The sequence below is a fragment of the Rhinolophus hipposideros genome (assembly GCF_964194185.1).
Source record: "Rhinolophus hipposideros genome assembly, chromosome: 2".
In the NCBI taxonomy this organism is placed as follows: Eukaryota; Metazoa; Chordata; class Mammalia; order Chiroptera; family Rhinolophidae; genus Rhinolophus; species Rhinolophus hipposideros.
The window spans coordinates 4,395,060-4,422,679 of NC_138048.1; positions in this window are offsets into that span (position 1 = coordinate 4,395,060).

Consider the following 27,620-nt stretch of genomic DNA (forward strand, 5'->3'; position numbering starts at 1 on the left):
GTGCACAGCTGTCTAAGGTAGTCATCTTTTCTTGGGCTTTACCAACTCTAAAGTATCTTAGGTATTCCTTTACTGTTGTTTGTTTCATAATTTTGTCTAGAAAATAAACACCCTAAAACAGGTGGGTGAGGGTTTAGTATTGCTAGTTTAAATGCATACTTAACAATAGTCAAGCACTGCTGCATAAAATTTACAATACAATTATGTCTATTTTACAGAACAAAAATGTTGAATCACAAAGTAATTAAGAGATCTGCCCAAATGAACACAGCCTGAGAAGTCCAGCAGGGTCAGGGCAGGAATCCTAGCACCTGACTTCACAAATTTCTGAAATATTCACAACAGTGTCTATTCTGAGGAAACAGAAGCAAAGAAACACTAGGGGCTTAGAAGATATGGTTTAGAAGGTATGCTCATCTTAGCTTCAGTGTTTACTAATTATGTAACCTAGGGAAATTTTATGCAATACCTTTGGGCCTTAAGTTTCTCATGTGTTCAGTGGAAATATTAATACCTGCCCTGCATGTTGGCAGGTTTTATTTGGAAGACAAAACGAGAACAAAAATAACAACAACAAACAAACAAAAAAACATAATCTCATTTATTGCATGTGTTCTATGCCGTATTTCAGAAATTTAACACAGTGTAAGCATTCATATGGAAGCTCTTTGCAACTCTTAAATGGTAAAAACTAAACGTAGTCATATTGTTTATAAATATAAACCCAGCAGAGGTGAGCATATCCTGCTCAAGAAAGGAATGCCTGTTCTAACATGGTTCATCTTTCACCTGAAAGATGAGGAATATTTTATGAAACACAGCCATCGTGATCCTGAGATGAAGTGGATTTCTAATGCATCAATTGTCACCATGCATGTTGGGTTGCCGTAATGCACAGCATATGGCTTTATAAAAGTCAACCATATGATTTCAGAATTTTGAAAGCTAGATACTGAACACCTCATTGTAGAAGAAGGAAAGGGGTAGATACACTATATAATTTGTGAAGGAATATGGGCAAGTCTCCATTTTAAGGATAGAAAAACAAAATTTGTGCAGTAAATGTGAAATAGAAATTCTAGGTAAAAAGAAAAAAAAAATTAAAACTGCTCTCTTTAAAAGCTACATGGCTTCCTGGACATTTCTCCTAAACTTCTGTGTTTTCTTCTACAGATAATTTGCAGAAATGCTTAGAGTTCAACAACATGTGAAAAAAATTATTCTTGGGGAATAAATGGCCCATTTGTATTCAAACTACTGATGTTAGTAATGAGCAAACTAAGTGAATCATACCAGCTAGCAGATACTTAAAAAATAATTTAGCCACAAGTATTACAGTGTAGGGAATCGAAGCTAATTTTAAAAACACAGGGAAGGGTGTGAGCTTGGCAACTAACACTGCAGTGTTTCACACTGGAATACTTTATCAGAATGCAACATTACACTGAAATCAGGAGACATTTCCCTATATTTTTATAATGTATGTCAAAATGCAATTACATACATAACTGTACATTTATAGATTAAATGTTTTCAAACTAATTTAAATTTTCTATATTGAGCTAACATTAAAATTGAGAAATAAAAATATAACGATAATAAATTCAAAATTTTATATTTTGCTACTAAAGCATAAGAAAACTTTGGTTGTTAAAAGCATGGACTTCTCAATCAACTTGGATTTAAATTGTTGATCTGCCATTATTTTTCATTGATGGGCCCTTGTGTAAATGACTAAATCACTCATGTCTGTTTCCCTATCTGCGACATGAATATCAGTTCATAATAACCACAAGTCTGGAGGACTAAATGAGATAATGTACGTATGAGAAACAAATATCATAGTGTCTGCTCCATTAGAAATCACAATAGATAGTGTGCATTATTTTAGCTAATTTGAATGTTACTGATATAATTTTAATATTTCTCTTTTTGAGTATTAGATTGTCACAGTGAAAGACTGACATCTCTTTATAAAAAGAAAGAAAAATAAGAACTCAATGGTAATAAACCTGTTAAAACAGGAATCTGAATGGGCTCACTCTTCTAGCATGCACAGAAGATGACTCATACATATTTCCATGAGATACATTTATGTTATGCAAATTAAACTGGCATTTTTCCAGCATCTACTACATGTCAGGGACCCTATTTGGTACGTTGTTTCCAGTAATACTGTGCGATTGATGTTATTGTCCCCAATATATAGAAAGTCTCATGGATAACATGTTTAATTAAGTTTGTCTCCTAGTATATGCAGCGGCAAAATAACTGGTAACGGTTGGGAATATGGATTCTGATGTCATACCACTTGGATTCAAATCAGGTGAAGTATCATTTAAGGTAATAATATATTTAGAGCACCTATGACATGGTAAGCATTCAATGAACAAAACTTATTATTGTTACTACACATTATGCTTATAAACGCTAGGGTTGAAAGGAGAATTAGATTCATAGCTCTCCCCTGAAGCAGCATTCAAGCAGCTGCCTGTTTAATTCTATTTGGTGATAAAAGAATCTTCCAGCTATGGGTGAAATTCACCAGGTGTTGCCTTGTTCTGACCGGTTTGGCTGTGAAAGATGTGAATGAAATATTACTTACACTTCTAACTATCTGACAATTAGCAGTGCAATCAGTACAACTCTGTGCTCTGGGTGATGTATGAGGGAGACTGAGTTGGTAGGTATTTCTCTTCTGTTCTTCTCTTGTACAACTGGCTATACCTAGTAATAAAGCAGATGTGGTATGTCACGTGCATGAGCGTACAGGTGAGCACAGATGAGATCGTGTGTGGAAAAACACACTGTCTACAAAAACAGGTTTTAAGAATGAAAAAAAGCCTTGCTACAGAATTTTGTTAACGGGTTACACAAAGACATAGATGGGTAACTTCTCCTTTTCTCTGGTTGTAAAGTAGATATTTCTAAAGGCCATCAGGATTATAGCAACTATTGTCAGCCATCTGACAGTAAAACAAACAAACAAACAAATAAACTATTCACTCTGAGTAAGCCTTAGATAAGAAAGTCAACTTAAGCAAATATATATGACAAATATATACATATCTTTTTATATATTTTACAAGTTTTATCCTGAATGAAGTGATATTGCCATAAGGAGGTCTGCCTTTATGCATGTGATTTCCAGTTTTGACTTGGGTTGAAATGTAAGCATGGAACTGCACAGGGGTCCTCATTTAACTGAGTAAAGACCTTTGAGAGAAGTCTAATGGAAAGGGACTAGAATTCATCCCAATGAAGTTTAATATATACGATTTAATTTTACAACAATCTTTAACTCGGAAGTCCCCAAATGCTTGCTAAGCAACTGAATGTTCTTCCGTATATTTAATAGGCCATGGTTCTATAACAATTTCATATTAATTGATCCGTTTGGTCAGAAGGAAAATCAATATAGAAACTGGAGTACACAGAAATGTTTTCATTTCTTGGTTGTTTTAACGTCATTTCTTAGTAATCTTAGAGTCTTTCTAATTTAATGTTTTAAACTCAAGAGTTATAAGAATTTTTTTTAAGTAGTTAAGACAATTCAACAGCCATACTCTTTAAAATTTAGAGTGAACAGAAGAGTCTCAATATTTCACAATATTTTATATATTTGCATATATATGAATATACAAACACATACATACAAAAGAAAAACATAATTTCATTTTGTTTCTCACTGAAATTGTATACTATCAGGATACATTAGAAATTTAAAAATTGTAAAATGGCCAACTCTTGATGGCAGTACATACTTAAAAAAAATGCTCTCATATATGTAAATTTCCTTAACTTGATATTAATGTTTCCTCTGTTGATTAACACAGCATAGAAATTAAAATTATCATTTTTATAAACCTTTTTAAAATTTAGAAAATGTTACACACCCATACAAGATAAAGTCATGAAATATTTTTTACTCTGAGAAGCTCTATGATTTTGCCAATCATGGCCTGCAAATTAGAATTGCTGATTGAAGCTCTGCGACAGTCAAATAATTTGTTAGTAAACAACATTCTTAAAAGAATATTCATGAGATCGTAGTACTAATTTAAACTCTGGAGGAATATGTAATCGAGCTGTATTTTTGTTATAAATAGGTTATAGGCTCCTTTTAATATCACAAACCATTATCAATACCATATTAATGTGAAATCCACCCTGAGTTATCCATTCAAAAATTTTTGGTCAAGGCAATGTGAAGGTAGTAACATGTCTCCACTTGAGACATTCTGTTTATGATAATTTTAATCTACTTTTCAATATACCATCGTCTTATTCGATATCCTTGGAGAATGAATGATTTACTATTTTTCTTCATATTTTCTTATAGCATCAGAGAGTCTAAATCAGTCTGTTTAGGTAGTATGGGGTATTATACTGGGGGTGCCAAAACAATGTATACACATGACTTGTATTCATCTTTTGTTATCGGTATATATTGAGTATTACAATTTTAATACAGTTTTTTTTTCCTTTCTTAAAATGTGTATACATTATTTTGGCACCCTCTGGAGATCTGAACATTCCCGTTAGCAGAACTATGATTAGAAATGTTTATCTTCTTTCCTTTCTCCTCTTCTCTTTCTTCTTTCCTTTTTCAAAACAAATTGAGACAAAAAAAGCTCAGCCTTGCTGGAACACACATATGAGTAAATTATGTAGTATATTTTGAGGTAATAAAAAAAAGGCAATGGTGGTCAGGATACAGGAAATTGATAATTCTGGGGATAGTGATGGGGGTGAGATTTTAATGTGAGTAGACTAGATCTCATTGACAATGTGAGATGTGAGCAAAAAACTGAAAAGGCAAAGGATTTAACAAACTGGACATATAGAAGAAGCATATTCCAGGCAGAACAAATAGCCCAAAGAAAGATCCTATAGCATGTTCATATCAGTTGTTATCTAGGACTAGCAGGTAGCACTTTAGAGTTAGTGCAGAATGAATGAAGGGAAAGGGCGTAGGAAATGACATCCCACAGACATGAGGGTTCAGTAATCTATCTATGACAGGAGTCAGTAAACCCATGAGCTAAATCTGGCCTGTAGACTATTTTTGTAAATAAAGTTGATTGACACAGAGGACATAGCACTTTAGATACATATTTTCTATGGCAGAGTTGAATAGTTTGGACAGAGACTTGGAAAGCCTAAAATATTTACTTTCTGCCTTGTTATAGAAAAACATTATCACTTCCTGATCTATGGCCATTATAGAGAAATTTTCATTATTATCTGAGAAAAACAGAAAGCCACTGGGCTATTTTGAGCCAAGTAGTTCCATAATCTTATTTGTTTAAAACAATTAATTGTTGTCTGTTTTGTGAATAAAATAAAGGGGTAAAGGGATGAAGAACCAGCTTAAGGAGGCAGGGCAGAAATCCGGGAGAGAGATTACAGTAGCTCAGAGCACATGGTAGTTGTGGAAGTGCAGAAAGAGAGAGCCCAAATTACCTGAGCAGCCTGATAATAGAGCCCTGGACCACAAGGGCAGTGCTGTTTAGGGCTCCAAAGGAAATGAGAAACATGTTAACGTTTTTCAGTAGAAGCTGTCAACCCTCTGGTTGTAACTATTATTCTATCCCGAGGCTACATTGATGACCCTGCATGACTAAGTAAAGACACCAGTATCATCACAGATATTATATACCATTAATACACATTTTTCATGTTAATTTCCATTTTAAATTTCTAATGAAATAAAGCAGTCACCCGAAAGAATGTCTAAAACACACACACACGGTAAACACACAGAAACACAGAAAACTAAATTTAAGCACACACAGGGGTGCCAAAAAAATGTATACAAGTGGGCACTTTGGTCAACGTTGCTCCAGCAGTAATTTGCCATAATCAGAAGTCTGGAAGGTTGGTGGTAACCACTTTGAGCACCTCTTATAATTGCAGAAGTCAAACGTGACTTGTATTCGTCTTTTGTGATCGGTATATATTGAATATTGCAACTTTAGTAGTTTTTCCTTTCTTAAAATGTGTATACATTTTTTTTTTTGCTCTCTCTCTCTCTCTCTCTCTATATATATATATATATATATATATATATATACATATATATATACACACACATATGCATATATATTACACACACACACACACACGCACATATATATATTTTTTTCTCCCACATCATGCCATTCTTTTTCTCACCATATGTACAAATTATCTTGCTTTTTGAGGGTATCGTTTTATAATTTATGTAAATACAAATAACTGTACATTGCTTAGCTTTTCAGTTTTTTAATTTAAATAGAATGAATTATCTCATTTTAGACATTTGTAACTTGCTTTTTTTGTTTGACAGCTCATATTGAATGTATTTATGTAAGTCTTGCTAGATAAATTCCTACTTGGTTTTACTAAGATGTATGCAGAGAAGGCATCAGACTCTTCAAGATATCAGTGAATGAATATAGAAGTCAAAAAAAGTGACAATAAAATTAACATTGTCCTGTTACTTCCTTTTATATCAATTTAATTCATATTTTAATGTATATATATTCATTAGGAAAAATTAGGAAATATCGGAAAATCTATTTTGATAAGGGGTATAGTTTCCTTTAGAGTTCTTAGACTGGTGCAAAAGTAATTGCGGTTTAAAAGGTTAAAAATAACTGCAAAAAGCACAATTACGTTTGTAGCAACCTAATATTTAAAATGTTACCATAGAATTTAGAAAGACTTTATTGACATATAGAGTTATTCTATAAATTTTATAAGATTAAAAAGAGAAATAAAACTTTGTTTAAATGTGCTTGACTACTACGTAAGATACATTTGGCCGTCAAAACAATCAAACTCTCTTTGAATTTTGACATAGGCCACATTTCAGGTTGTATTTTTCAAGATAAGTTCTGCTAGTTTATCTTTCTTATCAACTGGTACTTGGACAGATTTGAGATTTGAAGTTGAATCTGTTGCAATATTTTTAATGATCTAACATAAATTGTTATATCATTATGATGAAATAAAAACAAGAAATAATATGATTAAATCATAAAGCATTTTATGACATGTCAGGAAGTGGTGTTCAGGTGGCTAACTTCAGAAAAGTTGCCAAAGATGCGTATACCCTATAATAAATAGATTATAAATGGAAAAACTATATAACACAACTTAATAGGGGCCGTATGAGGGCATCAGAAAAACTAGACAGTTACAAGTAAGATATATCTAGGGATTTCTTGATGCAGCGTGATGCAACAGCCAACTAAAATAATTATCTATGCTATAACCTGATTTATTTACATTATATTTATTTGATACATTAATTGGTTTGCAAAAAAATTCAGAAGAAGATAGATATAAATTTTGAAAAGGGAAGATAGGGAGAAGTAAATGCTATGGAACAACAAAGAAACCATGTCTCATCAAATGTTGAACAAAGTTAAGTATTATTCTAATTTATGGCTCAAAGGTGTTGTATTTCTCAAAGGTGTTTTATTTCCCAAAGTTTAGAAAAAAAAAAAAGATGACTGATTAAGGTTTTCCTTTGATCCATGTTTATTTTTAATCTAATGTTGGAACCTCATTTTATACAAGTAGCCATCGCTTGTGTGGTTAAACATCAAGTGCATGAAGAGATAATATTAGCTCTGAACAATAAAATATCTTCAAGAAAAATAATATGTTCACATATATGATGATTTGGCTTTTGATAGCATATTTTATAGGAACAAGTGATTTCTATTGGTAGTGGATTTCTTGCTTCTGGGTGTATTTCAACAAATTAGAGTCCTTCAAGTAGATACCTATAAATTTGCACACTTGACTTTGTTAACTTTGTCCTAACCATTTTAGAACTCACCTTAAGTAAGGACACATATATCAGAACTTTATCAGAAAACTATTCTACCATGATAAAATATATCATTTGAAAGCTTCCCAAAGTGATAATTAGTGAAGAGAAGACACATAAAACTGTCTGGATGGAAGAGTTATTGGTGCTGATGCTCCTTGTCAAAATGTGAATATTATTTATCTGCAGATATTAAATATGGATGGCTTTTTCCAAGTAGATTAATAGATAAATTTCATTGGCTGTCTCTTGTAACAGAGCTCAGGAAATGTAATGTATAGGTCTGAGAGTTTTTGCATTTCAGGTGGGGCAAAGTTACCTCAAGATCTTAACAGTATTGCAAATTTGACACCTGATGTGGAATTACTCTTAATGGATATATTTTGCAAAGGTACTTCCACTTCTATCAGTACAACAGTCCTATAATACATTAGGCTTCAGTAGAATATATACCTGGGTTACCAAAAAATGTACACATTTTAAAAGATGTTATCTATTATTACTTTTTGAAGTTGAATTGAATTACGTTAGCTATACGTGTTACGAGGTGTGACAATTAAGTTCGCGAATTCACCCTAGGAAAAGTGCTACATACTTCATTGCTGAATATCACTATGGTCACTTCAAAGTACTTCCCTTGGGAAGCTATGCACCGATGCCAGTGCTTTGTCCACCCTTCAAAGCAATTTTGGAACTCTTTTTCTGGAATGGCCATCAGAGCTGTCATCCTATTAACCTAGATGTCCTGAATGTCATCAAAATGTCTTCCTTGCAATATTTCCTTTATCTTTGGGTAAAGAAAGAAGTAATTGGGGACCAGATAAGTTGAGTAGGGAGGGTGTTCCAATACAGTTATTTATTGACTGGCTAAAAACTCCCTCACAGACAGTGCCGTGTGAGCTGGTGCATTGTCGTGATGCAAGAGTCATGAGTTGTTGGTGCAAAGTTTAAGTTGTCTAACTTTTTCACTCAGCCTTTTCAGCACTTCCAAACAGTAAACTTGGTTAACTGTCCAGTTGGTATAAATTCACTCTGATATCAAACAATGTTAGCAACCTCTTCACAACAAGTTCATGGACTTAATTTTTGACCAGCTATGACATTCACTCAAAATATGATGTTAGTCAAATGAATGCTAGCGTCATTCATTGTATTGCAATTTTAATTCAGTTTTTTCCTTTCTTAAAATGTGTATACATTTTTTTGGCACCCTCTGTATATAACTATTCAACTATTTTGAACCTCTTCTAACCTTTAAAAGAAAAATAATACTTCATGCATTATTTGTTAAATTGGTTACTTCGGTCAAATTGTAAACACTTCATTTTTGACAAGTGGTTTTATAGAGATTTTTTAAAGAAAATGTGTTTATGAGATATTATAACCTAAGAAATTAATTATCTTTTTAGAATGGGGTTATAGAGGGCAAATGAGAGTGAGATTGTGCATGTATGAGATGATAATGTACTTAAATTGCCAATGTATTTGAATTATACTTGGATCTTTTCAATACTCTGTATTGCTTAATATTAGTCTGAAGATAATTATAAGATTATTAAAAGGAGATTTCATCTTGGCCCATTATCACCTTATCGTATTCAATTTATTTAAATCCATTATCACTTTAACCAAATACATCAAATAATCAGATACATTTTATTTAAGTAGAATGAAGGTTATATCTGAGTCCTAGACACACATACACGCACACACATATTGTATAAAGTGAATACTAGCGCCTCAAACACAAGTTCAGATGATGGAATTAAAAAGGTTTGAAAAATCAATTTTGCATGATGGTTCTTCCATAGTGGTTGTCTCTCTCTTTCTAAATCTCTCTCTCTCTCTCTCTCTCTCTCTCTCTCTCTCTCTCTCTCTCTCTCTCTCTGACTCTCATTATTTTTCCTGAAAAAACACATAATTAGTCAACTCAACTTCTTATATGTTAGTCTTCATAATAAAACTATGTCAAGAAATATAAATATTGCTTAAAAACAAGGAGTTCCCCAGACTTTGTTAATAGATACTTATAAGAAATTTCTGATTCACTTAAGCGTATTTAGACCACAGCTACTTTAAATCACCTGTCCTTCTCTAGAGTCTGATGGGCCAACATAGAATTTGTAGTTGCTGAAATAGAAATGAAACGAGAAAGCAAAATATCTGTCTCCATAGAGATACAGACTGTGAGTAGATGACCACTAAAATTTCTTTCGTACTGCTATATTTTTATAGAGGTAATTTTATCTTCATAATGACCTCTTATATAAGTTGTTTTCCATGGAGTGAAATTTCACAGTATCAGCTTCTTTCAGAATGTTCTATCAGATTTCAATTTCAAATTTCTCTGTGTGATTTATTTCACTTAGCATAATAATCTCAAGATCCACCCAATTGCACTATTTCATCTTTTCTTATGTCAGAATAGTATTCCTATGTGTATATATGCTACATCTTCTTTATCCAATCATCTATGGAAGGACATTTTGGTTGCTTCATGTCTTGGCCACCATAAATAAAGCTGCAACGAACATCAATGCACATATATCTTTATGGATAAATGTTTTGGGGGTATATATCCAGGAGAGGGATTGCTCGCTCATAAGGTAATACTCTTCTTAGTTTTTTGATAAACCTCCACACTGCCTTCCATAGCAGCTGCACCAAGAGTATGAGGGTTCCTTTTTTTTCACAGCTTCTCCAACAGTTGTTACTATTTGTCTTGTTGATGATAGGCATTCTAACCGGTGTGAGGTGATTTCTCATTGTGGGTTTTATTTGCATTTCTCTGATGATTAGTGATGTTGAGCATTTTTTCATATGTCTATTAGCCATCTGTATGTCCTCTTTGGAGAAATGTCTATTCAAGTCTTCTGCCCATTTTTTAATTCGATTGTTTGGTTTTTTGTTGTTGTTTTTTTGTTGTTGTTGTTGTTGAATTGTATGAGTTCCTTATATATTTTGATATAAGCCCCTAATCAGAAGTATTGTTTGCAAATATTTTCTCCCAGAAAAAGTTGAGAACCATATGATATGAGGGATATAAAACTGAAAGCAACAAATGAACAAGACAAACAAATAAAGAAACAAAATCTTACAGACACAGGCAATACTATAATGGTTACCAGAGGGTAAGGGGGAAAAGTGGTAAATGAGGGTAAACACAGTCAAATATATGGTGATGGAAGGAGAATTGACTCTGGGTGGAGAATACACAATGTGATATATAGATGATGTATTACAGAATTGTACACTTGAAATCTATGTAATTTTACTAATCATTGTCACCCTAATAAATTTTAATTAAAAAAATTAAATTTCATCACAAAAAAACAGTTATATTAATGTGAAGGATTTTTTATTAAAACCGTTTTTTCAATTTATCAATTTTATTTGACTAAAAATTATTTTATGTGTTCTTAAGGAATATCAAATTCCTTTAGCCTCCTAAGAAACATTCTATACTTATTGTTCTTTTCATTACAAAAGTTATATGTGCTGAAAATAATAAATTTAAAAAATCCAAAATATAAAGAAAGATGCGCACAAATTAATTATGGTTCTCTCAATGTGCTCCCTACTTTCCCCAATTTTTATCCTGCAGTTAACAAAGTTAACAATATGGCATGAATCCTTCCATAATTTTCTCATGCTGATATCAATATGCTTGTAAAAACGTTCCCTTTTTTTTGGTTTAAAAATTGGATTGTGCTATGAAAATTTAGTTATTTTTAAAGTTATGAATTCACTGTGAATATCTTTAGATTCATAGAAAAATAGATCTAAGTATTTGCACAGCTTTGTAATAGTTGATAGAATGTATATGCTGTAATTTGCTTGTTCATTCTTCTATTAACGTGCATACATATTGTTTCCCCTTTTATGTCATTATCAATAATGCCGTTATTGGTTTTGACATACCTATTTTACTACTTTTTTTTCTTTCCACACACTGATGCATTTATTTCCACAGGATACATTTCTAGAGGCAGAATCGTTGTGCCATATAAACTGCTCTGCAAGATACTGACAACGACCTTCCAAAATTTACTGCAGTTCATTGTCAAATCTGCAGTGTACCTGAAGGCCCTCCTTCCTAATGCTTTTCCTGCAACATTGGTCTTCCCAGCAATTGATAGATTAGAATAGAATTGTTTTCAATTTAGCATTGACTGGAATTTTCTCAGACACCAGTGATTTTGACTGTCTTCATGCATTTATTGTGTGTTTTGAGATGCAGCAGAAACAAATAGTTAAGATTATGGATTTTAAAGCTAGAATGCTTCTGAATTTGGTACCTCTAGTTAGTAGTCTTGTGATCACGGGCAAGTGACCTAACATCTCTGTAACTCAGTTCCTTCCTCTGTAAAATGGAATAATGGCAGTTCCCAGCTCATGGCAGAGGTGCCTGGCCAGATCCAGCTGCCATTGCTCTCTTCCACTTCATGCCCAATAGGTGGTCTAGGCCCATTGCCAGATGTTTGTCCCCAGAATAACAGAGACAGTAGTTCAACAAGGGCAACAGCTTCCACTAAACCTTTTCTTGAACTTCCCTTTTATGGTCACACTTGGGAATTCTCCTTAAGCTATGGAGAAAGAGATGAGTATTTTCGTCTGGGAGTTGGCCTGGTACTCACTGTGAGATCTCGGTATCCTGTTCAACATAAGTAATGTCACCGACATCAACATCAGATAAGGTTACTTTGTGAAGAAAAACAGGACCACTACAAAACAAGAACACCGTCCTAAGCACGAAAATGACCACGTATCCCTAATATTGGCTAATGTGAGTGATTGCTGCTTCTTTGCCAATTATAGTTTTAGCATTGGACCAGTCTTCCCTCCTTCTGGAGGGAATTTTATCCTTCTGGATAAAATTATTAAGATACACAATCATTGAATTATCCTTTTTTCCAGAGTAAAGGACCATTTGCATAAACCTACCCCTAAATCACCTCACACAAATTTAAATCTCACAGTAAGTCTTCTCTAACACACTCTTACTAAGATGTCTCCACAGTGTTCAATAAGCAATAAACCCAAGTTGTTCAACTGATATGTTCCTGGTGGTCTTGGCTGAAGGGCACCCACACAGCAAATTATTAAGTCATACTAGTGCTTTAAATGAACTGATACGAGATTTGACAACTCCTCCGATTCTCAGAGTCCCTCTTCCAGACTCTAATTTTCACAGGTCTTCCCAATTTTACGTATGGTCTAATTTGTATAACATGCTCTGCTTTGCTGACTAAACTCTGATTAATGCATTCTTAATGGCATACATTTTGTATACTCATATTTTTTTGATTCTATCAAATTTTCTCTTCATGTTTTCTTACTGTTTATACTTGTTTTTTTAATATTGATATTCTATTTCGGTGTTTGGAATCATTCTAAAATATGCTTTGGGATAGGCATATTTTAAATAAACAAAATCTATTTTCCCACATGTGACAGCTCTTTGAATTGACATCAGCATATTTCTAATTCTTTAGTTGTTTCATCACTGTGGAAGTCTATCAATCACTCATACAATTTACTTTATTCTGACTTATGTCTCTGTTATGATATGTTTGGCAAGTCAAACAATATTTTGTGATAGAGGCCAGTGACTTCATCATATTTCCTGTACAGGGAGATCAAAGGAGATCATTTACAAGGAGAAATGTCACACTAGTACATGAGCACCCTTTAGATGTAGAAAGAGCTCAGTTCAAACTGCTGTTAATCTACGTCCTGCAGTACGTGATCATGGACAAGTTCATTAAGCTTTGGTAGCTTCAGTTCCCATTTACAAAATGGACAGAATACATGAATTGAACTATTTCTGTCATTGGAATATCTATTGGAATGCCTAGCACAATATCTGGAACATAGTAGGGATATCATAATGGTGGGCATATTAATCAATAAAAAAGTAATTGGGTCAGTTATACTTATGTTCATTCAGCAATAATTTATTGAATGGCTTCTCTATGCACACTATCAAATGGAAGGAAGAGATAGAAAAGATGAAAAAAGAGAGATCCCAGCCTCTGAAAAGGTCACATTCTAGGGAGAAAAGCAGATAAATGACATTTATTAGAAAGAAAAAGAAAAAGCAGGAGAAGGATGAGAAAGAGGAGGAGGAAGAGGAGGAGGAGGAGGAGGAAGAGGAGGAGGAAGAGGAGGAGGAGGAAGGAAAATCAATTCAATTCAATGGGATGCTGTTCTTTTCCAATGTGAATGTTTTGCAATATTGTGTTGTTATTTTAACTTCTCCTTTACATAGTTCAAAATCAATGAAAACATCTGAGTCTGTGTGTGTGTGTGTGTGTGTGTGTGTGTGTGTGTTTGTGTAAAACACACTACACAGAAATTAGAGGAAATTGAACAAATTGGACAAGAGTCACTCTGAGGGATTTAATACTGCTTTACTACAAACGTGACATTTGATATGTAGTTTAACCTGTCCTCCATCTTCATAACTTTGACACGGAAATTAAATTAATATGTTCAAAAGACTTGGAAAGTGCCTAACACCTAAGTCAGTACACAGTGATTACTACTTTGTTTTCTCTTTTTCACTGTCCTTTAATCTATGACTAAGTCTTCTCTTTTTATCCTTCTTATTTCATGTCGTGGCCAAGGGTATTTATCCAGTATTCCAGAAAGTGGTCCTTGCTTTTATGGTACCTTTATTCTCAAGTGCCCAAGGCTACTCCCCATTTCATGTTAATTCACAACTTGCAGGGCCCACAAGCACTCATAGAACACTCAATTTAAAAAGATACAAGAAAAGTGTTAATACCTTGTAAACAGGAAGTTTTATTTTTAGGTTAAAGAGGAAGAGGAAGCAGTAGCAATCATTTGTAGAGTATAGAAGTAGCTTTTGCCTGGTGACATGGAAAAATGACATGAAAAAAAATATAAAAAATCTAAAAGTTTAAATAATTCCAAGATGGAGACATAAGTATAAATATCTCCAAACTTGGAGATAGAAAATAACATATACATTATTTAAAATAATAGATCACCTTACAATAGACCAATTAGAGCCAAAAACGATGTGGGGTATAGAAGATGGTCTACAAAGCCTGATACAAAGGGAGTCTGATCCTTAACTCCTCTAAGTCAGAGGGAGATCTGTGGGGATTGTATTTATATCAGAATTTCACTTTATAACTGAGTATATTTGTATTCCCATGAGATGTTAGTTAATGTTAAATGAAACTTATGTAGTTAACTCAATAGCAAGCTGACATTTCTTTCTGGATCTTTCCCAAAACTCAATTCAAAGAACTCTTCCTCCTTGTATCATGGAGTATCAATTTGGGATAGAATAAACCTGATTAATTCTGCTCAGATTCTGGTGAACAAGGCAGATAAAATCCAGCAAGTTGTTTCTTTTATAAAATAATGATTTAACCACGTTCTCCTCATATACATCATGACCACTTTTAAATTCTTATTTATGCAAATCAAATCAATTCCTCGTTAAAACAAAACAGCATACTTTAGAAACTCAATTATTAATACCATAATTAGAGTGTGTGTTTTTTTGGTTTTTGTTCTATATTAAATAAATCACTGGTGAACACACAATGGGATTTATAGACGATGTAATACAGAAGTGTACACCTGAAATCTATGTAAATTTACTAACAATTGTCACCCCAATAAAATTAATTAAAAAAAAAAAAAATAAATAAATCACCATATCCATTTTCAAATGCATTATGTATTTGGGAGAAATTAGAGTCTTCTCCTTTTGAATTTTATTGTAACTATTAGCTTAAGGGGAAAAACATCTATTTTTTTTATTTATAAAAATGAGATGTAAGTAAATTGATTATCTGTCTATGTGGATTTTAAACGGGCTCATGTATAGTTTCTTCTCAGGTTCTTCCTGTGCATTTTATTTGCTATAGAAAAAGCAAATTGGGTCAATTTTATAAAATTTTGTAAATTATATATTTTATATTTTTTATTAAAATAATTGAATGGTTCAAACTAAAATAATCTTCTCACTACTAATAAGTTCATTTCTTGAAATAAAGCTGAGTCAAAATACTGTTCTGATAATGACATACACTTTTATGTTTTCCTAAGTTCCTTTACATGATTTTAAAATGGGGAAAGTTTTAGACAAGCATTTTCCATGTAATTCCATGATCTTACTCATCATGGCATGATTGGTGACATACTTAGGGGAGACTTAAAATTCCTATCATTCAGCAGATTTTCCTTTTTAATCTAATAAGTCCCCCCAAAAAATAATTTAGAATTTACACATTTTAATTGAGTAGCTTGATCAAGCACTTAAATTCCTAGAATATTTGGATTGCATTAGAACTTAGAGAATATGTTTTAATACCTGTAGAAGCCATAGGTTCATAAGTATGTGAATTTACTCAATATCTTATTCATTCATTTTTATGAGATTTAGGGGGAAAAATAGACCCCAAATTTTTTGTACTTTGTTTTTACAATTTTTAAATTAACACAATTTTATAAGAGGTATTTTTGCTTTATGTAAATTTTATATTAAATATTACTGATCCTGGCTAAACTATTTTATTTGCTAAATATTGGAAATTTTAGGACATTATAGAGGCCAAGTTATAGAAGATAAAATTAAGATTGTCACAAAAAAATTGTATATCTGTTCATATTTGTGTCCAATGATCTTTTATAAGGAAATAATTCTATTTTAATAAATAAGATATTGATGAATGTATTATTCTTTAGTCATTGATCATCAAATTTTGAGTGGCTTTACTGTTAACAGAGATATTTTTTACTTCTTCCTATATTTCATCCTATATCTTTTTTCAAACTTAATAACTATATCTGCCTGTGATTCATACCAAATTTTCCAAAGACAGAGTTAACTATGTACTGTATGTACAGACATAGAATTTAAAACACCAAGGTTTATACACAAAAAGCAGAAATAATGGCTTTATTTATGCTCTCCTTTTATGGTTCAGGACTAAAAACTACCTTTTCAAATAAATCTTCTATGAATGTTTAAGTCAAAAATCAATTTGGATCAGAGCATTCATAAGATTCTGCAAAATGTCACCTCCTAATGGTTAATTGCATATATACTCTATTTTAGTACATTTGGGAAATCATTATAGCAACCACATTTGATAAATTATAAAATTATTATCTTTGTGAAAGTTAACTGAAAAGGATCTTGTTCTTATTTTAAAAGTTATATCCAACAGCTCCCTGGGGTATAGACTATATAAGGCATAACTGAATCACGGGACAATAAGATAAAAATTACAAGAGACCGCAGGCAGGAATGCATTGGTTTATGAAACATTGAACTCAGACATTTAACACTTTCGGTATTTTCTTCTCATAACTGAAGCTGTTTTCAGGAATGCTACACTTAGTTATATTTTAAGAACAATCTTCCAGGACAGTCTTCCAATGCATCATTTTTTATATTTCTCAGGACTCAAAAATGTCTTTGTTTCTTACATTTTCACTCCTCTTGGACAAAACTTTCAAACAACAATGCTTCGCTGGGGTGGCACATAGAGATATAATAATCCTAAGCTGAATTTTACTGCTATATTCCCGAACTGCCTGATAGCTTGAGAACAGGTGATACTCTCTAGAGATACGGTATCACCACCGTTGTATGACTAACTGCCCTGATGTCTTTTGTTCTTATGGAATCTATGCTAGCAAATTGTTATGCCGTGTATGCACTTCAGTTTTACCAAGAATGTGAAAAGAAGCATTATGACTTAAAATGCATTTTGTATATATATTTGTGTTGATTTTTATATAAATAAAACTTTTTTAAATCTCCATGCAACAGTCAAATGATGTAAATTATCTGTTAGTTTATGAAATCGCCTTAAGAGAAAAGGTACATACCACAGTAATATAGAGAGGCCAATGCACTTTACTTACCCAACCATGTGATCACTCCTATTTTCCTCGTATCCACTCAAATACAGATGATGCCAAAAAAGTATATACATTTTAAGAAAGGAAACCAGTATTAAAATTCTAATACTCAAGATATACCAATAACAAAAGATGAATACAAGTCACATTTGACTTCTGCAATTACAAGAGGTGCTCAAAGTGGACACTTCTGATTATGACGAACTACTGCTTGAGCAATGTTGACTAAAGTGTCCACTTGTGTACATTTGTTTGCACCCCTGGTATATACTCCTTAAAATTGTGTATAATAATCAGATTGTATTGTATTTTTACAGTTTACATATTTTATATATTTTGGAACTCACAACGACTCACTCATATAAAATTGTCCCCCTTTTATAGATGAGACTCATTAAAGCCATTGAGCTAGCATTGTTAAGACCTAGATTGTAGCCAAACTGACTAATCCCCAGGTACATGTTCTTTGTTGTACTGCACTGACGATATATGCATCGTTCTATTAATTTCTTTACTGGTGTGTATCACACCAGCAAATACACACCAGTCTGGTTCAGCCCAATTCTGAATTACTAAGCCATAGAAAATAACAATCAAGGAGAAGTAGTGCCTCATGGTCGGTTACCGACTAAACAGCACAGAGTCAGTTTTTTTTTTTTTTTTAACTTGATATTCAAACTGAGGTCACTTTAGAATTTGGTTGCTGGTATGTCCAATCATATTTGGATAATCTGTAGCATAAGCTTGTTTTAAAAACATTTGCAGAAATGATCAGAATATTTGGGATAAAAATTTATACTATGGGAGCAGAGGGTGTGTAAAATACAAGTCTGTGGACAATTGGCTTGCATTAGAGAGCAAGAAAATTTTGTCACTCAGATTATCTTCTAGTTCCGTGATGTACATTTGACTAAGCTTCAAAGAGAAGGAGCTACCAATATAAAGCAAAACCAGAAACTTACAAACAAAACCTGCTGCATTACACTTTCTTTGGGTCAATGTTAAAGGGGCTGGCATTGGTGGACTTAGTAATTTTGACAGACCTTCTTTAATAACGAGTTATGGAGGATAGAGATTGGTCAGAGGTCTTGGACAATGCTCTAACCAGTTGAAATCATCACAAAATGTCAGGGTAAGAAAGAAAGGAAACAGCAACTATGTCATGTCAGGTGAGAGGCTATAATTCAGAACATGATTGTAGTACCTCTTTAAGTTGTAAAAGAGAGTTTTGAAAAACAATGTTCCCAACATCAGAGGTAGAACCAGGAAAAAAAAAAAAAAACATAAAAACTGTGGTGACTGATATCGATACCTACATTTTAACTTCAAGCTAGTATGGTCTAGGAAGCAGAACTATACGAATGCATAGAATTTAATGTTAATAATCAGGTAGGAATTTAGACAGCCTATGTTTCAACTTCATAATCATATACAGACAAGAAACTGAGTTTCTGAGTGGTGACGTGACTTTCCTAAGGATCCTCAGCTAGTTATTAGCAGAGACTGAGGGAAAATGCAAAGCTCAAATTCTCACTCGAGTCCTTTTGCACTAAGGTGTGTCTCATCTTTAGAGCACAGCCATATGTTTGGATGCATAGAGTGCTGAGTCAGATCAATATGGATTCCACCCAATTCCTTTTCCTGCAGGGTGAATGGCTGTGGACAAATTACAAATCTCTCTGTGACTCAGTTTCTTCACTGGGAATATCCAAATAATGACAGTATCAGCCTCAAAATGTTGTTTAAAGTATTAATTAGTGATATAAGAGTAAGGCCTAGCTTTATGAGTACTTGTGGGGACAGAGCCAGGAGTGCAGTTTCCAGGCTCTCGGCCTCATATGGAAAGGTGCTGGCTCAGGTAGTAAATGGCCATCGTGTGATTGGATGGCCATCAGCTGTGGCTAGTTGGCTGTCAGCTGTATCCAGTGAGCCATTGGCCACTAATATAACTGCTGTGACTACATTAGCAGAAAATGAAGGTTAGCAAGAAGATGATGGCTGAGCTAGCAAGAGCAGATTGCAGTTAGCACAGTGGATTGCAGCTAACAAGTGAGGTTGGTTGGCAGAGACAAGCAGACGGCAGGTTGTGTATAGTGTGGCTCCTGCTTCCTGTGTCTCAAACCCAGCCACCAGCGAGAATATGGTAGTATTACACCCTTATCTATTGGTTTTCCTTTTTGGCCTCACCATATCCTGTGTTCTTATGTGGGAGTGGGACTAGAAACCCGAGAAGTGACCCCACCTGTCACCCTGAATGACAGTGCTCAACAAAGGGTACTTATTTTCTTCATTTATACCATGTTATGTTGTTTCCAAAAAATTTTTCTCCAGATGTTAACATATTTTCATGTAGTTTTCCAGAAATTTCGAAAATAAAAGACATATTTATTTTTCATATAAGAAAGTTCTGTTGATATAATACTGATTAATTTTATCAGTAAACTTTCACAAGTCATTTGTGTGAAGCTCAGATTTCAAAAAATATTCACTAGAGTTAATTTTGGTACATGGTGACAGACAGCAGTCTAGTTTCATTCTTTTGCACGTGGCTTTCCAATTCTCCCAGCAGCATTTATTGAAGAGTCTGTCTTTTCTCCACTGTATGCTTTTGTCTTCTTCGTCGAAAATTGTATGCATGCATTTATGTGGGTTTATCTCTGGGTTCTCAATTCTATTCTATTGGTCTGTGTGTCTGTTTCTCTGCCAATACCATATTGTTTTCATTACTAGCCCTGCAGTACAAGCTGGATTCAGGGAGTGTGATACCTCCAGCATTGTTCTTTTTTCTTAGGATTGCTTTAGCTATTCAGGGTCTTTTGTGGAGGAACACTTACTTTTAAAAAATGTTTCTCAAACTCAAATTCTGACCCATTAGTGAATTACGAAATAATTGTAATAATTGCAACAAACACATAAGAAAATGAGGTAAAATGGAATAGGTGATATTAGAGTGTATTGTATACAAGGGTCTGTAATCTTCCATAAAACTTTTATATTAGTTTTGTGCATGTGTGTGTATACTGGTTTATGATAAAAATCATTTTATATCTGTTTGTGATTCTCTGTCAAAAGAATTTGAAAGCCACTGCCTTGGACGTATATCTACCTGAAGCAATTTTACAATGTTGCAGCTTAAAATGAAGCCCCAACAATACATTTAAAATACAAACGTGTAGATTGCTTTTTGTTACACATTTTAAAGGGACTGGCAGGTGACTTAAGCCTGAGAAGCCTAGCCCTGGAATGTCTAGGCATTTCCCAAAGGGCTGAGACCAGTTATCACAATAAATGGTAGGAAACCAAATGCTGTCTCCCTGGGAGGGTCTGAGGTAGCGGGTTCCTCATCTAGTCTGTGATATTGCTGTTGGCCCGCTGGGGTGGGCGGTTGGAAGTACTGTGTTTTCCCTAAACAGACTGTGAGGACCCAGTTTTCCAAGGTTTCCTCTGCCAGTAAGATAGCATCAAACTCCTCCCCTATTAGTGGGAAAGGTACCTGGCTTGGGGAGATGGACATTTCTAACCCTTAACTCCCCTCTTTGCTAGAGACCCTCCCCTTTCTTTCCTACTGGGTCTTGGGAAGATGGAAAGCAACCTTTAAAGCTATTTGTGTCTTAGCTGTGCCATGTGAGTCTTTGTTTCTGTGTGAAGGCCTACTCATTCTGAGGAGAGTTCTGTCCCTGGAATTAGAAAGTAATCCTTAATCAGAATAATGCAGTGTCACAGTTTCGATCTACTAATGAGTTTTGGACAGAGATGGCACATCTCAATCCAGTTGATGGATGCCCCTTTTAGAGGATATGTGATATACTCACCAGGTCTTTACTCAGCTGGACGAACACACTTCAGAATCAAAAGAATCTCCAGGGCAGGAAAGGTCTCTTTATGTTTTTGGCTCTTATCTGTTTAAGTTGCCCCATTTCTCACTTACAGTCTACCTTCTCTCCCATTAAGATGGCTGCCTATTAAACTCATTAGTGGAATGTAATTTATTGTGTCTCTTAACTTTTTTGTTTGCTTTGTTTGTTTAGTTTTCTTTCATATAAAGCCCTGACTTTACTCTTGTTTTATGACTGTTATTTTCATCTTTCTACTGCAGAAAATGAACCAGAGTATTTCATCACTGCTCCCTCTCTTAATCTCCATCAATCTTTTCTTGTTACTCAGGTTTTTGTATATGTATACTCGAGTGACACTCAACAAAGAAGGACTACTTCTTTGCATGGGACTGTTTTTGATACATGGGCCATTTTTAAGAATAGCAATTTTCAGACAACTTAAACAAGGTAGGTACATTAGTTGCCAACATTAGAATTTGAGCTATAAAATATTTTCTACAGCTCAAATGTGGCATCAGGCCCTATTTAAGAAAAAGGGCCTGTATAAGTTGCCTTGAAGACCCCAAGAATGTCGGTTAGAGCAGTGCTATGGAAGATATGAAGCACAATCTTAGTCACCCCCGTTTGCGATTCAATGGCGACAGTGAGATGGTTGCCCAAAACACTAGAATTGGTTCTGCTGTGAGCCCCTGCTTGTGTTTAAATTCTTACAATCACAGAACATAGGGAAGAAGAAACTTGGTGTTCATTCCAACTGTCTCATGTGACAAACCAGGAAATTGAGTCTCAGAGGCGAGAAGTCTTTAAGATCATCCAGTTATTTATTTGGATACTTGGACTCGGAAAGGATGCAGAAAAGTAACAATACCAGGGGTGCCAAAAAATGTATACACATGTTAAGACAGGGAAAAAATACTATTAAAATTGTAATACTCAAGATATACCGATAACAAAAGATGAATGCAAGTCACGTTTGACTCCTGCAATTACAAGAGGCACTCAAAGTGGTTACCATCAGCGTCCAAACACGTCTGATTATGGCGAATGATAGCTTGAGCACCGTTGATTAAAGTCTCTACTTCTATACTTTTTTTGGCACCCCTGGTATTTGAATGCTACTCAGGCAGTGTACTAACCAGCACCAAATGGTTGGTTGGAGGTGGGCTGACAGGTTGAGTCCTGGGGGAGAGTGAAATTCAAAGATGGTGCTAGATTCTTGAGCTTTGACACCCATGTGTGTGGGAGGCATTCATTCTGAAGGAGAACGTAAGATGAAAAGGGCAGAGAAAGATTGTGAGTTCAGTCAGGGAGTGTTGTGTTTTGTCTGCCTTTGTCAAATCCAGGACAATGTATTCCGATTGAATATACACAGGAGGAAACCACGAGACTATTGAGTTATGGAAGTTTAGTCAACACGGTATTTCCAAGGGAAATATACCAACCACATCTGCTCCAAGGCCAAGTAAGACTAAGATGCAAACGTGTCTACTTTGACAAGTGACACTTCAGTGGAGTGGCGGGCCTAGAAGCCAGACTGCAGGGGGCTGAGAAATGCCTGGGAAATGAGGGGGTACTGAAAAAGAATATAAGCAACTATGCAAAAGCTTGGGACAGTCCATGGGGGAGAAGAAGGGCAGTCCCTGCAGGGGAAGACGTGGAGGGAGGGTTTTATCTAGTATGGGAGAGAGTTGGTTGTGTGTAGTGCTGAATGTAAGAGTCCAGTTTTTCTATTGAAGTAATTTTTCTCATCTCTGGCTCCAGCTTTCTGTCTCAAGGTCTGTGTAATTCCTGGAAATTTCAGAGCAGATCTTTTAGGAGCATCAGAATTATCTCTTCCTAATCCATCATCGACTAACTTTGAATAACCAGCTTTTGTGATCCACTCATAAGCCCACTTTCACCTCTAACTATTTTCTAGTCGCTCGACTCACATTAGATAAAAATATCTCTCAAATTTGTTAATGATGGTAAAGAGAGAAAAACTCATCTTCCCATATTTCAAATTGGCGTGCATATAAATTGAAAGTGAGAAATCAACATTTTAGGCCAATTTTTAAAGATTTGAAGAAATGATCCTGATTATACTTATCACACATTGAGTTATGGACTCTATTTATTGCACTGTTTTTTCTTGACTGCCTGCCATCTAGCAGGTATTTGGCATGAAACACCAAAAAATGACCTGAAAGTCTTGACTTTTAAGTATGTTAAATCTGGAAGATTAATTTCTGGGATTTATGATGATTTTCTACATATAATGTTCTCTGAGATGTCAAAACAGTGTTTTAAGCTACCACTGAAACTTTGTTCTATACCCTACATCCAAATTCCCTTTCTACTTCTAAAATCAGCCCTGCTGTGTGATCCTTAGTAGGCAAAACAGATGTGCTTCCCACTGTGGAAGCTCAAGACACCAGATTCCTTCTGTCGATGACCGCTGACAGCTGAGATGTGAACCACTGACCTAGAATCAAAACTTGGGTCCTCTCATCGAGGGTGTTCCATCCTGAGGAACTGGTATAACCTCGCAGGGACGCCGAGAATTACTCCCCGTGATGGCAGCAGTGCTAGTGTCCAGGGGCGCTGCTCCTAGGAGCTGACCCTGGCTGTGTCCTCAGCTGCCCGGCCTCTCCGGTTCCCACCCCTGCTCTGAGCCTGCTTCCTGTGGATTCATTGAGCTCTCTGAGACCCATCCAAGACCTTTCTCTTTTGCTTAGGTTAGCCTGAGGCAGTTTCTGTTGTTTGCCATTAAGAGTCCTGACTGATTCAGAGGGTCACAATTGAATATCAACAACTAACAAAAATATTTATGTTCAGGTCACATGTGTGGACTGCAGGCATTGTGCTAAATGCTTTAAACAAACGTTGTCACCAAATCATCAGAACAACAGAGTGAGGCAGACACATGGGTCTGTTCTTTCAGGTGTCATGTGAGGGTGTCCTGTTCTGTGAACGCCTTGCTGACCTCTTCTCCCTCTTACAAGGAGACGTGATTCTTCCTTGCTGTCCATTCTATGTCCTAAAGGAGGAGAGAATGTTTGTATGTGTACATATGTGTGTATGTATATGTGTACATATACATTCTATCTTCTTTATATACAAAGGGTGCCATAAAAATGTATTCACATTTTAAGAAAGGAAAAACCATTCCAATTGTAATAATATATACTGATAACAAAAGATGAATACAAGTCGTGTGTATACACTTTTTGGCAAACTCAATATATTATATATATAAAGTATATTGGTATTACAATATATAATATAATATATTATATATAATATGTAATATATTATATATGTTGTAATTTTTTGTCATTGATTAAGGTCTTATTATATATCAGACACCATGCTTTGTATTTCCCTGACGTTATCTCATGCCATTCCCAGCAGAACTTTGTGAGTTAGATTTATTATCCATTTTATAAAAGAGGAAATGAAAACAAGAAAGGTTAAATAACTTTGCAAGACATTAGCTATGAATTGCAGACTTGGGATTTCAACATATTCCATTTTTGTGTTTTGAATTCCAAGATCTCTCCTCTTAACACTCAGCAAATTGCCTTCCCTGCCTCACTACACTCACGTGGGTGATGCTTCCCTCCTGTTCTGGACCGAGGCAGAGTCTGCATTTCACGTGTTCCTTTTTCTATTCTGTTTTTCTCTCACTTGCCTAGGAGGGAAGGCAAATCCCTGTTCTTTAGGGCACGTCACCCATTGCTCGGTCCATGACAGACATTATGAGTCGATGACCACACTCTGTTTCTGTGAGTCGTCTGGAGAATCCCTCTCCTCCTGTTCCAGGAAGTCAGACCCCTGCTTTGGTTGGAGATGAATCCTGTTTGCCATTCCTGGCCTAGAACCATGCCTCTCACACAAATGTGCTTAGCAAAGTGTTCCCACCATGTTGCTCTTTTGTTCATTTTACAGTTGGAGAAGTAACATTTAGAAACTAATAATCCATTCTTGTGGGCATATTCATGCCTACCTCATTGGGTTTTTGTGAAGATTAATTGAATTAATGCACATAAAAACTCTTCAAATAGTATCTTGGCAGAAGGTAACTTAGTTATTAGAACTATTACTCAAATGCACACATTTTGTATCCATAGAGAAGGAAAGACAATTGGTTGTCAACAGGGGTTGTGGGAATGTGACCTCTGACTGAGCATATGGGTTTTTTTGGGGGGAGAGGGCTGACGAAAATGTTTGACACTAGATGCAGGTGGTGGTTGTATAACTTTGTGACTGTGCTAATGCCACTGAATGGTACACTTCAAAACAGTTAATTTTATGTGATATAAATTTTCCCTCAATTTAGAAAAAATGACAGAGCTTGTAATGGATGGAGTAGGACCAGCGGGAACCTGACAGGGACTGCTGTCTTCACTTTTGCTCCCTGGGGCCCTCGCTCACCTCACCTTAATCCCACACCTGGTAACATGGCCAGAATTTGGACCTAAGGCTTTAGTCCTCTAAATAAAGTATTCTTTCCACATTAGTACATTGCTTTAGAAATCAGAGAAAGTCCATCCTCACTGGTAGGTAGTTGTGATTTTTGTCCCCGTAATTGCAGATGGAGGAGGAGTGTCCAACCCTCAGGCAGAAAAACTAGTGAATTTCATAGTTACACAGCAGTGCTAGAGGACAATGGGTTATCAAATTATAGGAACTACCTGTATGCTGGGTAACATCTAATGTGCATAGTACACAGGACACAGGCAGAAGCAGGCTGGAAGAGAACTCTGATAGTCAGTGACTTCTCTTGCTGCACTTGGGGTCTGTCTTTACTGACTGAGAAGAAAACTCAGAGTGTGGAACTGTGTCTATTAAAAGCAAAGTGACATCATTCTCCTCCCTGGTGTGTAAGTACCTTCACTGAGCTTGCTGTGGCATCAATGGGGCTGCTGCTGGCCGCTTAGACTCGGCTAAATAGACCTCAGGGTACGGTCATGACTTTGCCATGAGCATGACGTCACTGGGAGGGTCCTCGTGGAAACAAAGTCTCAGACCTTCCACTGCTAATCTCTTTGCAGTTTCATTTATTCATAACTGTGTACAATTTGTAAACACAGCTTGTTGTTTATTAATAAACAGGAAGATATTCATAAACAGCCACCTCTCATTTTAAAGCAACTTCACAAACAGAACTTGGCTAAAAATTAAGTGGCAAAAGGAGGTTTAAATGTATTACACGCTGTTCATGTGTTTGTCCCAAAGGGATTGCTGTGATGGCCTTGACCTGATTCTGTATCAAGTGGGAAGGCCAGGTGTGCGCTCTCTGTCCCCTTGTCACCTGGCCCAGGTGGACCTACCAGTGGGGGAGGGGAGCATAAAGCCTCCTTGTCTTCTTAGAAATCCTCAAAATTACCTTGAAAACCTGTTCAGACTGTTTCCTGTCTTTCAGCATAAATGATGAGCCTTCTCCCTGTGCTACTGGGGACACAAAGGTAAACTGCATGATTTCTGCCTCCAAGAGCTAACAGTCTGATGGGGAAATGATCACCGAAAGAGGTAACTGTAACACAGGTGATAGGAGAGTTCTAAAGTTTGGGGACTAAGTGCCAGGTGAGCATAGGAGAGGGGATGTTTAGTTATGTTGGGGGAGGGAGGGATGGCTTCTGGGGGCACGAGACGGGGCAAGATTACTGAGGAGTTGGCACAGAGATGACATTGAAACTGAACATTAAAGGATTATCTTGGACAGTGAAGGGAACCTGAGAGAGTGTGTGTGTGTGTGTGTGTGTGTGTGTGTGTGTGTGTGTGAGTGTATGTGTGTATCTGTGTGTCTGTGTGTGTGTCTGTGTGTGTTTATTGTGTGTGTGTGTGTGTGTAATATGTGTGGTGTGTGTGGTGACACAGGGAAGAACACAGAATCTGCCCTTATCTGAATGTAGAAAGAGAAACCCTTTCATTGTTAGAATGTGGGAATCAACTGGAAGGGTAGGTTGGGGAAAGAAGAGTTGAATAAACTCCAATTCCCTATTTCATCAGTGAGAAACCACTAGGATATGGAAAGTCTAGGTGGCCCTCTTGAAGTTCAC